Source organism: Pinus tabuliformis, chromosome 8, assembly GCF_031772625.1.
Source record: "Pinus tabuliformis cultivar Carrire ecotype Pingquan chromosome 8, CPIR1, whole genome shotgun sequence".
Taxonomy (NCBI): domain Eukaryota; kingdom Viridiplantae; phylum Streptophyta; class Pinopsida; order Pinales; family Pinaceae; genus Pinus; species Pinus tabuliformis.
This window is the reverse complement of record NC_142294.1, coordinates 1,084,562,139-1,084,576,593: the sequence shown is the minus strand read 5'-3', so window position 1 is coordinate 1,084,576,593 and position 14,455 is coordinate 1,084,562,139. Positions and strand designations below refer to the sequence as shown.

At 38.0% G+C, this 14,455-nt stretch overlaps 1 pseudogene; it reads right to left on the bottom strand.

The window, feature by feature from the left end:
- Nucleotides 1-269: 269 nt before the first annotated feature.
- LOC149239109 (GDSL esterase/lipase At1g74460-like) lies at nt 270-13,006 on the bottom strand (annotated as a pseudogene).
- Nucleotides 13,007-14,455: the final 1,449 nt, after the last annotated feature.

Genomic DNA, 14,455 nt, shown 5'->3' with positions numbered 1-14,455 from the left:
AAAAGTGTCAGAAAATGATAGTAGTCAAGCCACCATTACTTCCTTGCAAAAAAATGTCAGAAAACAATAGTAGTCAAGCCACCATTACTTCCTTGCAAAAAATTTCATAAAACAATAATACTAAATTTCTATAATTAGAAGTTGAAAGTTTGACTGTAAGTTAATAGTACAAACTAAGGTAACTAACACTTTCCTCTGGCATGGGTAGCCCGTGCCAGTTTTTGTAATATATATATATCTGCATGAATAAAATGGAGACAAATGTACTGTCAAGATGGAGATGGAGATGGAGATTGTTGGAAGTTTGACAACGAATTATGTAAATTTGGGTAAAAATGTAACTAGTTAGTTTTATACCGAAACAATAGTTATGTAATGGAGGAGGCTTGTATAAAACAAGTGAATGCCCGAAAAATGTAATCATGGAGAATCGTTGTTGAATTAATAGATATTCCAATCCCTTTCCCTGTGGATGTTTCCTTAACACTTTGTCAAGCTTTTACCACATAAATCCTGTGTTGTTTCTTGTGTGTGCGCATTCAATTTTACTATTAGTTATATTCTTTTCTTGGTCAATGTATAACTATATAATCTTCATTATTTATTCATTCACCTATTAGAACTACAAATGGTATCAAAGCCGGTTTGGTGCTACGTGAAGGTTTTTCTCTGAGGGGAGGCTGTTGAAGAGCCAGCGTGTTTGAGCGTTGAAGTGCGTGCGAACCAGCGTGTAGTGTTGCTGCGTGAAGGTTTTCTCTGAGCCGTTGAGGAACTAGCGTGTTTTTACGTTGCTATCTGCGTTGAGGAGGCCCTGCTTGAAAGAACTGCATGTTGCATGCCTGAGGGTGGACACCCCATCTCTGCGTGAAGTGCAGAACCGTGAAGTGCAGAATCTGCGTGTCTGTGCCCTGCGTGGACCAGTTGCTCTGCGTGAAGCTCATTGCTACATGATCTCTGCGTGAGGAGCATGAAGAGGAATCCAGCAAACCCTTTGCGTGTCTGTGCTCTGCATGGACCAGTTGTTGGTTTGGTAAAACATCAGAGTTGAAGACCCTCCGTGTACTACGTGTTGTTGGCTTGAAGCTATGTTGACTGCACGCTACCACAATGGTCTCTGCGTGCTGCGTGGAACCATTGAACCATTTCCCTCTGCGAGTTGCTCATCAGAGACCCATCGAACTGCAGTGAGATTTGTGTTATGCGTAGAACCATCGAACCATTGTCCTTTGCGTGTTGCTGGCTATAGACCTGCGTTCTACGTGGAAGAGGCATTAAACCAAAGGTCGTGTTGTTGGCCATAGACCTGCATTCTGCATAGAAGAGCCATCAAACCAGAGCAGAGCCTACGTGTTGCCAAAACCTGATCAACAAACATGAATCCAGGTATTTTTTTAAAAGAAATTTTGTCTCAGAATTTTTTTTTTCTCAGAAAGTTGTGAAAATAAAGGGGTGGATGAGTGTAAATTGAAGAAAAAAAAAGGATAGCTTTTTTTTAAATTGAATAAATAAATAAATAAATTTAAAGGGTTTTTTCTATTTAAATTGAAAAAAAAAAAAAAAAAATCTTGGAGAAATAAGGAAATATAAACCCTAGCTGAAAACATTGAAACCCTAGGTGAAGAACAAAATGGCCAAGATGTCGAATGTGAAATTCAAGGTAGAGAAATTCACCGGAAAGAGAATTTTGCTCTTTGGAAATTGAAAGTAAGGGATCTGTTTGTGCAACAAAGGTTGCACAAGGCATTGGATGGGAAAACTAAGAAACCTGCAACTATCATTGATTCAAACTGGGAGGACTTGGATGCCCGAGCTCTCAGTACCATCAGGTTATGCCTCGCGGATGAGGTTCTCTTCAACATTGTTGAAGAGAGTACAGCTTCAGGATTGTGGGAAAAACTGGAAAAACTCTATATGACAAAGTCATTAACCAATAGAATTTATCTGAAAAGACAGTTGTACAATATTCGAATGAAAGAAGGTTCAATAGTTGCAGAACATTTGAATGTTTTTAATACACTTATATGCCAATTAACAGATATGGAAGTTAAAATTCAGGAAGAACATAAAGTCATAACCTTGCTATGTTCTCTGCCCGAATCATGGGATCACTTCGTAACTTCAATCAGCTTGAGCACTGGTGATTCTTTGAAGTTTGAGTCAGTCATGGGAGCTATCCTATCTGAAGAAGTACGAAGGAAATCCAGTACTGAAACAGCTGCATCATAAGCCATGGTAGCTAGAGGATGCTCAAAACAAAGAGGAGAAAAACCAAGGGGGTCTTCCAGATCTAAATCGAAGGGAAAGAAGTGTAAGACAAAATGTTGGCACTGCAATAAAATTGGACACTTGAAGAAATATTGTTGGAAACAGAAAGAATCCAATAATCCAAAGAAGGAAGTGAATCAGGTCGATTCAGGTATGATAGACAAAGTTTTATCTGCTGAAGAATTGTGTATGATAAATGAAACTTCACCTAAATGTAATGTCTCTTAGGGTTTAGAAAATTGGCTGTTAGACTCTGGTGCTTCTCATCACATGTGTCCACACAGAAATTGGTTTACTTCGTATGAAAATGTAAATGGTAGTTCTGTGTTTATTAGTAATAATGTTTCATGTCAGACTGTTGGGATGGGGAATATCAGGAGTAAGATGTACGATAGCACAGTTAGAACATTAACTAGTGTTAGACATGTACCTGATTTGAAGAAAAAATTGATTTCTTTGGGAGTGTTGGATTCAGATGGTTATAAGTTTAGAGCTCAGGATGGCATCTTCAAAGTCTTTAAAGGAGCCCTAGTGGTTATGAAAGCAAAAAAGGTCGGAAATCTTTATAGGTTAAAAGAAAGTACTCAGGTCAATGAAGCAGCGGTTGCGTCAGAAAAGAAAGAAGCAGGTACTCGTCTACGGCATCAGCGATTAGGTCATATGAGTGAGAAAGGTCTTCAGATATTGATGAAACATAAATCTCTTCCCGATCTGAAATCCTTGAAGTTAGATTTCTGTAAACATTGTGTGTATGGAAAATAGTGTAAACAGAGATTTAAAGTTGGAAATCATAATAGTAAAGATATTTTAGACTATATTCATTCTGATCTGTGGGGACCATCCCCTGTTGTGTCATATGGAGGTGCTCTATATTTTTTTAACGTTTATTGATGATTTCTCCTGTAAAGTTTGGTTCTCTGTGCTAAAAAAGAAAGCTGATGTATTCAATGTGTTTAAACAATTTAAAGAAATGGTAGAGAAAAGAATAGGCAAATCTATTAAATGTTTAAGAACTGACAATGGTGGTGAGTTCACTTCAATTGAATTTGAACAATACTGTAAGGATGAGGGAATTATTAGACATAAAATTGTTGTTTATACTCCTCAGCAAAATGGTGTTGCTGAGCGTATGAATCAGACTCTTATGGAAAGAGCCAGAAGCATGATCAGCAATGCTAACTTGCAAAAGGAGTTGTGGGCAAAAGCAGTAGCTACTGCTTGTTATTTAGTCATCAGATCACCTTCAGTAGCAATTAATTGTAAAATTCCTAAAGAAGTTTGGACAGGTCAGTCTTGTGATTATTCACATTTGAGGATATTTGATTGTGATGCTTATTCTCTTATTCCTAAAAATCAGTGTTCAAAATTAGATCCAAAATCGAAATGTTATGTCTTTGTTGGGTATGACTATGCAGTGAAAGGATACAGGTTGTGGGATCCTACATTGCAGAAGATAGTCATTAGTAGAGATGTAACATTTGATGAATCTTCTCTTTTAAAATCAAATCTTGAAAGAATTGAACAGGAACAGGTATCGCCAAATGAACGAGTTCAGTTGGAGGCCAGACCTTTTGGTGACAGTCAAAAGGAAGGAGAGACTTTTGGAGAAAAAGGTGTTGAAGACACAAAGGAAGCCGTTGAAGCTTCTAAACTAGTTCAGCAACTAGTCGCTCTAAGAAGATCTACAAGGGAAAGAAAAACTCCCAAAAGTTATGAAGATTCTGCTTCACCTTTTGCTTTGATTATTGAAGATGGGGAGTCTTCTTGCTATGAGGAAGTAGTGGATAATACTAATAGCAAAAAATGGAAAATGGCTATGGAAAAAGAAATGTATTACTTAGCCAAGAACAACACCTAGGATCTTGTAGAGCTTCCTAAAGGGAGAAGTGTTATTGGATGTGAGTGGGTCTTCAAACCGAAACAAAAAGTTGATGGAAGTATCGAAAGGTATAAGACAAGACTCGTAGCAAAAGGGTATTCTCAGGTTGAAGGTATAGACTTTCATGAGATTTTTTTCTCCAGTTGTAAAACTTGTTTCTATTCCTGCTGTGTTGGCACTAACTGCGTTACTTAATCTTGAGTTAGAACAGTTAGATGTTAAAACAACTTTTCTACATGGTGATTTGATTGAAGAGATATATATGGAACAGCCAGAAGGTTTTGTACAAGGTCGCAGTAGAAGATTAGTTTGCAAGCTTAGGAAATCAGTGTATGGTCTGAGGCAGTCTCCCAGACAATGGTACAAGAAGTTTGATTCCTTCATGGTGAGCCAAAACTTTATAAGAAGTGAGTATGATCATTGTGTATACTTCAAAAGTTTCAATGGCATATTCATTATCTTAGCTTTGTATGTTGGCGATATGCTTATTTCAAGCAAAAGCATGGAAGAGATCAACAGGTTAAAGGATCAACTCTCTAGGATGTTTGATATGAAGGATCTTGGAGCAACAAAACATATCTTGGGCATGGAGATACATAGAGACAGGAAAAATGGTAAGCTTTGGTTATCACAAAGGAAGTATGTGTAGAAAGTACTTGAAAAGTTCTCTATGAACAATGTGAGACCTGTTAATGCTCCACTAGCTTCCCATTTTAAGATTTCTTCGGTTTTGAGTCCTAGAACTGATGAAGAAAAGTAGTATATGTCTCATGTACCATATGAAAATGATGTATGCAACTTAATGTATGCGATGGTATCTACAAGCCCTGACATTTCACATGCAGTTGGAGTTGTCAGCAGGTTCATGGAAAATCTAGGTAAAGAACATTGGCAAGCAGTGAAATGGGTGCTTCGATATTTAAGAGGCACAAGTGACCACTGCATCATCTTTAATGGTAGTGAAGGATCAGTCTATGCATATGTAGATGCTGATTATGCAGGTGATTTGGACAAAAGAAGATCTACTACAGGTTATGTTTTTACTCTTGCAGGTGGAGCAATTAGTTGGATGTCAAAGCTTCAAGAAACAGTTGCATTGTCCACTACCGAAGCAGAATATATAGCTGCTTCAGATGCCAATAAAGAAGCAATCTGGTTAAAGGGTTTGCTTGATGAGATTGGAAGGACGTGGGAGAAAGTGAATGTACTTTGTGACAGTCAAAGTGCTATTCACTTGGCTACAAATCCTGCTTATCATAGCAGAACCAGGCACATTGATGTAAGGTATCATTTTCTGAGACATGTGATCGAGGGCAGAAAAGTAGCTCTTCAAAAAGTCCATATGCAGGAGAATTGTGCAGACATATTCACAAAACCAGTTACAGTAGAGAAGCTACGATGGTGTTTAGCTTCTCTTGGCTTGCAGAAAATATGATGAATGGGCATGGGCAAGGGATTAGGAAAATTGCTGTCAAGGTGGAGTTTGTTGCAAGTTTGACAACGAATCATGTAAATTTGGGTAAAAATGTAACTAGTTAGTTTTATACCGAAACAACAATTATGTAATGGAGGAGGCTTGTATAAAACTAGTGAACCCCCAAGAAATGTAATCATGGAGAATCATTGTTGAATTAATAGAGATTCCAATCCCTTGCCCCGTGGATGTTTCGTTGACACTCTGTCAGTATTTTACCACGTAAATCTTGTGTTGTTTCTTATGAATGCGCATTCAATTTTACTGTTAGTTATATTCTTTTTTTGGTCAATGTATCACTGTATAATCTTCATTCTTTATTCATTCAACTATTAGAACTACAGAAATAGGGATGGCGATGGAGACGGAGATAGCAATGGAGATAGGCGATGGAGATGGTGAGTGAGTAGAATTGGCGGAGAAAAATTTTACGGTAGACAGAAGATTCTTTGTAATCAATACATTTGCAGCGTCACTAGGAAAAATTTTACGGTAGACAGAAGATCCTTTGTAATCAATACATTTGCAGCGTCACTAGGATGATATTCATCCCAGAAGAAATATCTGTTTCTGTCTGGACACAGCTTTGCAGCAGACACGCATGTTAATGTGGGCCGGTATCCTCCAATACTGCAGCAACGAGTATCAGAATTATCAAACCCTGTATACATAAAGTCTCGTTAATACACTCATTCGCCAATCCAAAACCAACCCCATGAAACATGTTATTTGAATAGCAAATTGCTACGTATTAAAGGTTTTTGACTCTCACCATAAGCTTGGGGATCCTTTATAAGCTTCATAAAGAAATCGTAACCATCTGTAAAGATAAAGCCGGCTGCTGGGAGTTTCGAATTTAGATCAGCGATGAGGTTTTTCACAGCAGCGTTAAACTTGACGGCATATTCGTTGAGATTCTGTTGGCAACTACCATCTGTTGTCATTACCCGCTGCAGAGGAATGCAACCGACAGGTCCCAATGCCCGATTTTCTTGGCGATAGTAATCTTAGTGCCTTGAAACATCTCTATTTGTCTCCACATACACAGTCGCTGTATCTACACGTGGAATGCAGTTAGCAGGTCAGAGAATGAAATTAACTTTAAAAAAAAAGACGACAATTTGACGAGAGAAGTGATTCCAAAATGAGATCCTGTTTCGTTAAGAATGCCGCCTCCACCCGAAGCATAGTTGACACCTCGTTTCAACACAATGTTCTCATCAGTGGATGGATCCAGGTAGGCCGCCGGGATTGTTGGAATTTAATTCCAACTGCAACAATGAACAGCTGCACAGGAATCTGATTTGCAGTAAATGTTAAAGGTGTTCGGTGCAGCCAAGTCGCCTTTGATATTTTTGCACATAAATATGCATTAAAGTTTCAGCTGATTTCCCCTGCAGACAGCCGACTTGATTTTGATAAAGGCATCACCGCCTTGCTGCAATAAATTCTGAGATAAACATTAGAAGATATTTTGTAATAGTTTATTGTTTTAATCAGATATTTTTCAGCATATAAATACCGCACAGCAGTTCTGTTTTTAAGGTTAGAGAGAAAGATAGAGAGCAGAGGAGAGCACGCAGCAGCGTGAGTATAGTTTTCTATTAGTGAATATGGAAACGCAGCACACAGCAGTGTTAAGAGTTTAGCAATATAGCGCAGCAGCGCTGGAATGTAATTTATGTGTTTTGAAGAAAGAATGTGCAGCAGCATGAGCTCACATGAAAGAAGCCCTTTTGCACAGCAGTGCAGGGACTGAAAAGTAAGAGAGAGCAGCAGCGTTAGAAGAAGCAGCAGCAGCAGCTGAAGAATCACACAGAGCAGAGGAAAGCACGCAGCAGGGTGAAGAGGAAGAAGAATAATTTCAGAAGAGTGAAATGCACAGCAGTGCAGAAATTTGAATGTAATTTGTTTTTTTTATGTTCATCTGTGTGGAACAGAATCGTTCCTTAGTGAATTTCTGAAGTAGATGTTCAGCAATAGAAGTTTTTGAAATTCCCTCTGTATGAGGAAGACAAATCTGTAACAGTTAGTTTATTTTGATAAATACAAGTTAAATTTTTCCTGTTGCTGTTATACTGTCATCGTTGCTGAAACACGACGATCAGCGTTGCTGAAACAGCTCGTAACTCAAAAAATTACCTGACGTCAAAATTACGTTGCTGAAACACCGTTGCTGAAACACCTGTTTCAGCAACTGACAAAATTTCCTGTTGCTGAAACACCGTTGCTGAAACACCTGTTTCAGCAACTGAAAAAAAACTGTGTTGCTGAAACACAGTTTCCAGCAAGCGAATTTTTCTGTTTTTCTGTGTAAAAACAGAGTGCGATTTTTGTCTGTTTGTTATGGGATTTATCAGAAAATTCCAACATGGTATCAGAGCCAAGTTCAGGCTCTTTGAAGTGTTAAAGAAGCTGAAGGAAGATTTCTTGCAGCAGCAACTTCTCCAGCAGTGTGAAGACTCAGCCAAGAAAGAATCTAAGGTATTTTTCAAGAATATTTTCTGTGTTGTTATTGAAGAAACAGTCAGTGATTTTAAAAACACAGTCAGAGATTTTAAAGCCTAGAATAAGAATGGCAAGGTCAAAGAAGAAAGCCTCCAGACCTGTTAAAAATGTGTCCCCCCTTTCTACTAAACTAGAAGGCAATCCATTAGACTACAGTCTATTTGAAGTTCCAAAGTTTGATGGAAACTTTGATGTATGGGAAGTAAAGATGAGGGCTTTCCTAATGTTTGAAGGGATTGAAGTCTGGGAGTCAGTGATTGATGACAGCAATATGGATAAAGAATCCATGGAGTATGATGCACAAGCAGCAAAGACTATCTTGGATGGTCTCCCCGATTCAGTGAAGAAGAATCTTGGAAAATATACATCAGCAAAGGATATATGGGAGAGACTGCATGACCTTCATGCAAAGGGAGCACTGACCATGACAATGAGTCAAGAAGAACCCATCATAGGAGCTGAAAATAAAAAGCTTGACCTCATCAAGCTTCAAGTAAAAGAAAGGGATGAAGAGCTTGCCAAGATTAAGAAGGAACTTGATGAAAGCAAGAGGAAGCATCATGAAGAAGTCATGTCTATGACAAATCAGTTGAACAGAGCAAAAAAGCAGGAAGACGCCTTGTCAAGTCAACTTGAACAAAGGCACATAAGAGTGAACAAACTTGTAGAAGAGATTGGACAGTACAAGGCAGAGGTCTCCTCCCTTAAGTCCGAACTACAAGAAGCCAAGAAGAAGGCAAAAGGAGCTGAAAAGAAAATGGAGAGCAGTCAAGCAGAAATCTCCAAAATGAAGTCTGATATTATCTCCCTTAAAATAGTAGCAGCTGAAGCTACTCGTAGCAAGGAAGAAACTGAGGGACAACTAGCAAAGAAAAATAATGAATGTGAAAAGTTAGAAGAAGAGATTGTCCTCCTCAGGAAGAAGGTTGAAGGGATGAACAAGATCATGAAGAGCTCTCAAGCCTTGGATGATATGCTCAGCTATCACAGATCTCCATATGATAAATCAGGACTTGGGTATGTAGGTGAACCCTCAAAGAAGGATGAGGATGCTTTAAGCAAAGGAGATGTGAAGAAGTCAGAAAGAAGGTATGATGCTCCTAGTTCCAGCAAAGGCAAGGAGAAAAATGAAGGCTGCAATAGAAGAAATCTTGCTCCAAGCATAAAACCAGCTACAAGAAGAAATGTAGCTGATGTCAAAGAGGCAAGATGCAATGGTCATCAACAAAGGATCTCAAGGCAGCAAGGCTTCAGAAGTACATCAACGAAACCTCCATCTCCCAGGTACCAAAGTTCATTTCTTGGTTATTGTTATGCTTGTTCAAACTTTGGTCATATGGCAAAAGACTGTAGAGCATTTTATGGAGATAGATGTTGTGGTCCTCGACAATCTCCAAGAAATAATTTTGCAAGAAGAAATCATGAATTTTTATTCATGAACAATGTTGAATGTTTCAAGTGTCATAACATTGGGCATATGGCACGTGACTGTAACTTGACATGGGCCTTTACACAAGCTAAACCCATGCAAAAGAAGAAAGTTACACAAGTATGGAGGAGGAAGAAAACACAGTCCGAAAGTCCCTTGAGCTCTCTAGCTGATCTAAGTTTCTTTTGAGAAGATTCTGCTGAAAGAAGATAAAGCATACACTAAAGGGGAGCTTGTAAATTTTTGTTTGCTGAACTGTATTAACAGTCATTTTTTGATGGAGGATGTATTGCAACGCAGCAGTTGCAAATGAAACTTTTGTTAATCCCTCTAAAAGGTAATATGCAGCAGTGATGAAATCAGCAATGTTTTTGCTTTGTGTTTATGCAATATGCACAGAAATGCATAAAGAAGAAAAGATGGCAGCGTTGAAATGTAAAGAGAAGCAGCGCAAGAAGAAAAGTATTCAAAGCAAGAAGATCCTCACAGCAGTGGGAAGACAGAACATAAAACAGCAGATTTTTAATGCACACTGAATGAATGAGAATGTGTGTGGCAGCAGAAAGCCAAAGGAATTGCACAGTAGTGCATTGTGTAAAAAAAATGAAGCTGAAGATTGTGTGAAGCAAGGGTGTAAAAAGAAAAGGCAGCACCCCATGTTAATTTTTTTTTGTTGTGTGGAGAATGCAGCGCAAAACAGCGTGATGGCAAGAAGGAGAAGCACAGTAGTGCGAAGAAAATGAAACCAGAACTAAGAGAGAATGAAGAAATGTGTTTTTACACAGCAATGCAAATAAGAAAATGCAGCAGCATGAAATTTTTTGTTGAAGAAATGAAAGGTAGTGGCACAGCAGCAGTGCGAGTGTAATCAATGAAGGGGAGCACACAGTGCGTATTTTTGTTGTTAAATGTGAAAGGAATGCGCAGCAGCGCAAGAGCAATTTGAGAAGTTATTTTATGCACAACAGTGCAGTGATAGAGAGAGTGCTGAAACAGCAGTGCTGAAACAGCAGTTGCTGAGACAGCATAATGAGACAGTGTTGCTGAGACAGCAATGCTGAGACAAAGTTGCTGAAACAGAGTGCTGATAGAGAGTTGCTGAGATAGCAGTGCTAAGACAGCTGTATATGCAGCAGCATAAATGTATTGAAAGTTTTACACACAGCAGTGTAATGTTTTTCAGGAGAAGACAGAGTCTGTAATGAATAGCAGTATAGAGCATATTGCAACCTGAGTGCCATTGTGAAGAACAATGCGAATGAAGATATTTTCACACACAACAGTGTAAAATATCAGGCAGACACAGTAGTGTCAATTTGGACAGATTGAAGTGCCTCTGAAGTAGGCATGTTGAAATCCCTCTGTTAAGAGGAAGATTCTCTCGCTGTGTTTTGGAGCAACAATGCATTCTACAGGCGTGTTTCAGCAACTGTCTGCCAGATGCTGAAACACGTGTTTCAGCAACAGCCTGTGTGGCTGAAACTGTAATTTTCTGAGATAACAGAAATTGGTTGTGGAACTGAAGCGTTCCTTGGTGAATCCCTCTGTTGAGAGGAAGATGCTTTTCAGCATAGTCTCAGGTAAACCCCTCTATTAAGAGGAAGACAATTTTAATTGGTTGTGGAACTGCATCAGAAGCAGTTGGTGAATTCCTCTATGAGAGGAAGTGTTTGGGTACAATTGAATGCCCAGCAGTTGAAATTAAGGGGGAGTGTTGGAATTTAATTCCAACTGCAACAATGAACAGCTGCACAGGAATCTGATTTGCAGTAAATGTTAAAGGTGTTCGGTGCAGCCAAGTCGCCTTTGATATTTTTGCACATAAATATGCATTAAAGTTTCAGCTGATTTCCCCTGCAGACAGCCGACTTGATTTTGATAAAGGCATCACCGCCTTGCTGCAATAAATTCTGAGATAAACATTAGAAGATATTTTGTAATAGTTTATTGTTTTAATCAGATATTTTTCAGCATATAAATACCGCACAGCAGTTCTGTTTTTAAGGTTAGAGAGAAAGATAGAGAGCAGAGGAGAGCACGCAGCAGCGTGAGTATAGTTTTCTATTAGTGAATATGGAAACGCAGCACACAGCAGTGTTAAGAGTTTAGCAATATAGCGCAGCAGCGCTGGAATGTAATTTATGTGTTTTGAAGAAAGAATGTGCAGCAGCATGAGCTCACATGAAAGAAGCCCTTTTGCACAGCAGTGCAGGGACTGAAAAGTAAGAGAGAGCAGCAGCGTTAGAAGAAGCAGCAGCAGCAGCTGAAGAATCACACAGAGCAGAGGAAAGCACGCAGCAGGGTGAAGAGGAAGAAGAATAATTTCAGAAGAGTGAAATGCACAGCAGTGCAGAAATTTGAATGTAATTTGTTTTTTTTATGTTCATCTGTGTGGAACAGAATCGTTCCTTAGTGAATTTCTGAAGTAGATGTTCAGCAATAGAAGTTTTTGAAATTCCCTCTGTATGAGGAAGACAAATCTGTAACAGTTAGTTTATTTTGATAAATACAAGTTAAATTTTTCCTGTTGCTGTTATACTGTCATCGTTGCTGAAACACGACGATCAGCGTTGCTGAAACAGCTCGTAACTCAAAAAATTACCTGACGTCAAAATTACGTTGCTGAAACACCGTTGCTGAAACACCTGTTTCAGCAACTGACAAAATTTCCTGTTGCTGAAACACCGTTGCTGAAACACCTGTTTCAGCAACTGAAAAAAAACTGTGTTGCTGAAACACAGTTTCCAGCAAGCGAATTTTTCTGTTTTTCTGTGTAAAAACAGAGTGCGATTTTTGTCTGTTTGTTATGGGATTTATCAGAAAATTCCAACAGGATTGGCAAACCTGTTTTCTCAGCTGCAAAATTAGCAACACCCCAATTCATGAATATCACAAAAATAACCAGTATTTTTATGTTTGTAGATTTGGGAATATTTTGAAATTTAACTGTGAAGGAATGAAATTTGCTGAATTTATATTGATAGCAGATTTCGCAATTATTATAATCAGATTTTAAAATATTCTCAAAATCTATTTCATATAAAAATGTCCAGCAATTAATTGGAGATAATAAATTTCAAAATATTCTCCAAAAATCTGCCATGGAAATAAATTCAGCAAAAATGACCAATATACAAATTATCTTTATATTCCAGGAAAATAAGTTGAATTCTGGAAGAGGGAAATAAGAAATACCAACTATGTCACCAATGGTACGGCCATTGGTGTATCTGCCAGTAGCCGTTCCGTTGGCATAGTCAATGCCATACCATGGATAATTGGCCTTCGCCAGACTCCTCTGCTGGTGATTGTTATTTACAACATAATCCCCGAAAATAAAGGATACCAGCTTTATCTCTCTTTCTGCTGCACCTGCCCCAATGTATAACGCCACCACCATCAAGATCGCCATGAAACCTGCAATGGGTGTCTCAGGCCCAAACCTATCCATTGTTTTTTAATACACAAAGTGCTCTGCTCAAATTGTTCTCGGAGACACCTAATGCTCTGCCCAAACGGGATCCCGCGGCCCCAGTTTTTATAATATAAGCTAATAATTTTGGTATTGTAGCTCGGCACATAAGGGGAAAATATGAGAAGTGATGAACCATTAAATACTAAAATCATCCATTGTTGAGTGGTAGAGTGGGTAGATACACCGGACTGTTCGAAAGCGAGTTATTCACTCCCAAAAACTGAAATTCACCATTAGCAGTTCTACATCAGATGTGTGGTGATCACAGATAATATGTAATGTTGTTGAGGACTGTTGGGCTCTCAGAGTTTCTGCCTCTGTTTTTTGATATGTAGGGTTTCGTAGTTTCTTATAAGTAAATTATAAACATGGAAGTATGTTTTATTTTGGGTATGTGGGGTTTCGTAGTTTCTCGCAGGCCATTATAAACATGGAAGGGATTGTTGCAGACGCGGGGATGGTTGCACTTGCTAAAAATAGGAGACGTGTGCATTGAAGGATTGGCGATACCTTCAACTCTCTTTTGGTAGCAACTCTGATGTTTTTTATTTTTATTTTTAATAATTTTTGTCATTCATATGGTTTATGGTTTATGAGAGTGTCTTTCATTTTAATTATATTATTAGTTGTTTCGTCTATCATTTAATGTAGTTAATTGGATGACCATTTAATGTAGTTCATTTTTAGATTAGATATTTAAAAAAACTTTTTATTTAGGACATGGTTAGGAAACTCTGATATACATATGGATGGAAATTTGATAGAAGTGAGTTCGATGCGGAAAATTTTATTTATTTTATAAAAAATAAAAATAAATAAATAAAAACTAAGATAAGTTTATTGAAAGTTAGAGATGTTTTGGTAGGTAGTTTGAGTGAATTTTATTTTATTATAAAATTAACTTAGTTTTTGTAATTTATGGTTAGTTCATAGTATATTTATGTTATGTAACTTATTTAAAGGTATGACAAATCGTTGTAAGATGTTTTTAGGTTAGGAATTGTAGATTTATTATTCAGAGTTATTTTTCTAATAAGGGTGTTGTTTTGCTAAATTATGGTGTTTTGTGTTATTTTTAAGATGTGTTTGGCATGTATTTATTTCTCTTTATTTTTTTAATAATCGCTCACATCAAAGAAAAATGAAGGGTCAAAAATGAGAAACTGCTACATGGTGGAGAAAGAAATGTATTTTTTGGTCATGCTACAAAGCCAAAAGCAATGCATGGGTGACCCAACCTGAGATGATTTGGGATCATTGTTTTAGCAAGCAGATGCAGAGGAAAGGATTAAAGTTGATGTAGACAAAAACGAGATTGAGATGCTCGTTGCAATGAAGTGGCAGAAGGGGAACATCAGGTTTGGACTCGAAGTGTGATTCTAGCAAGTGCAAATGATGTTAGAAGGCCAAGTCAAGGTATAGATC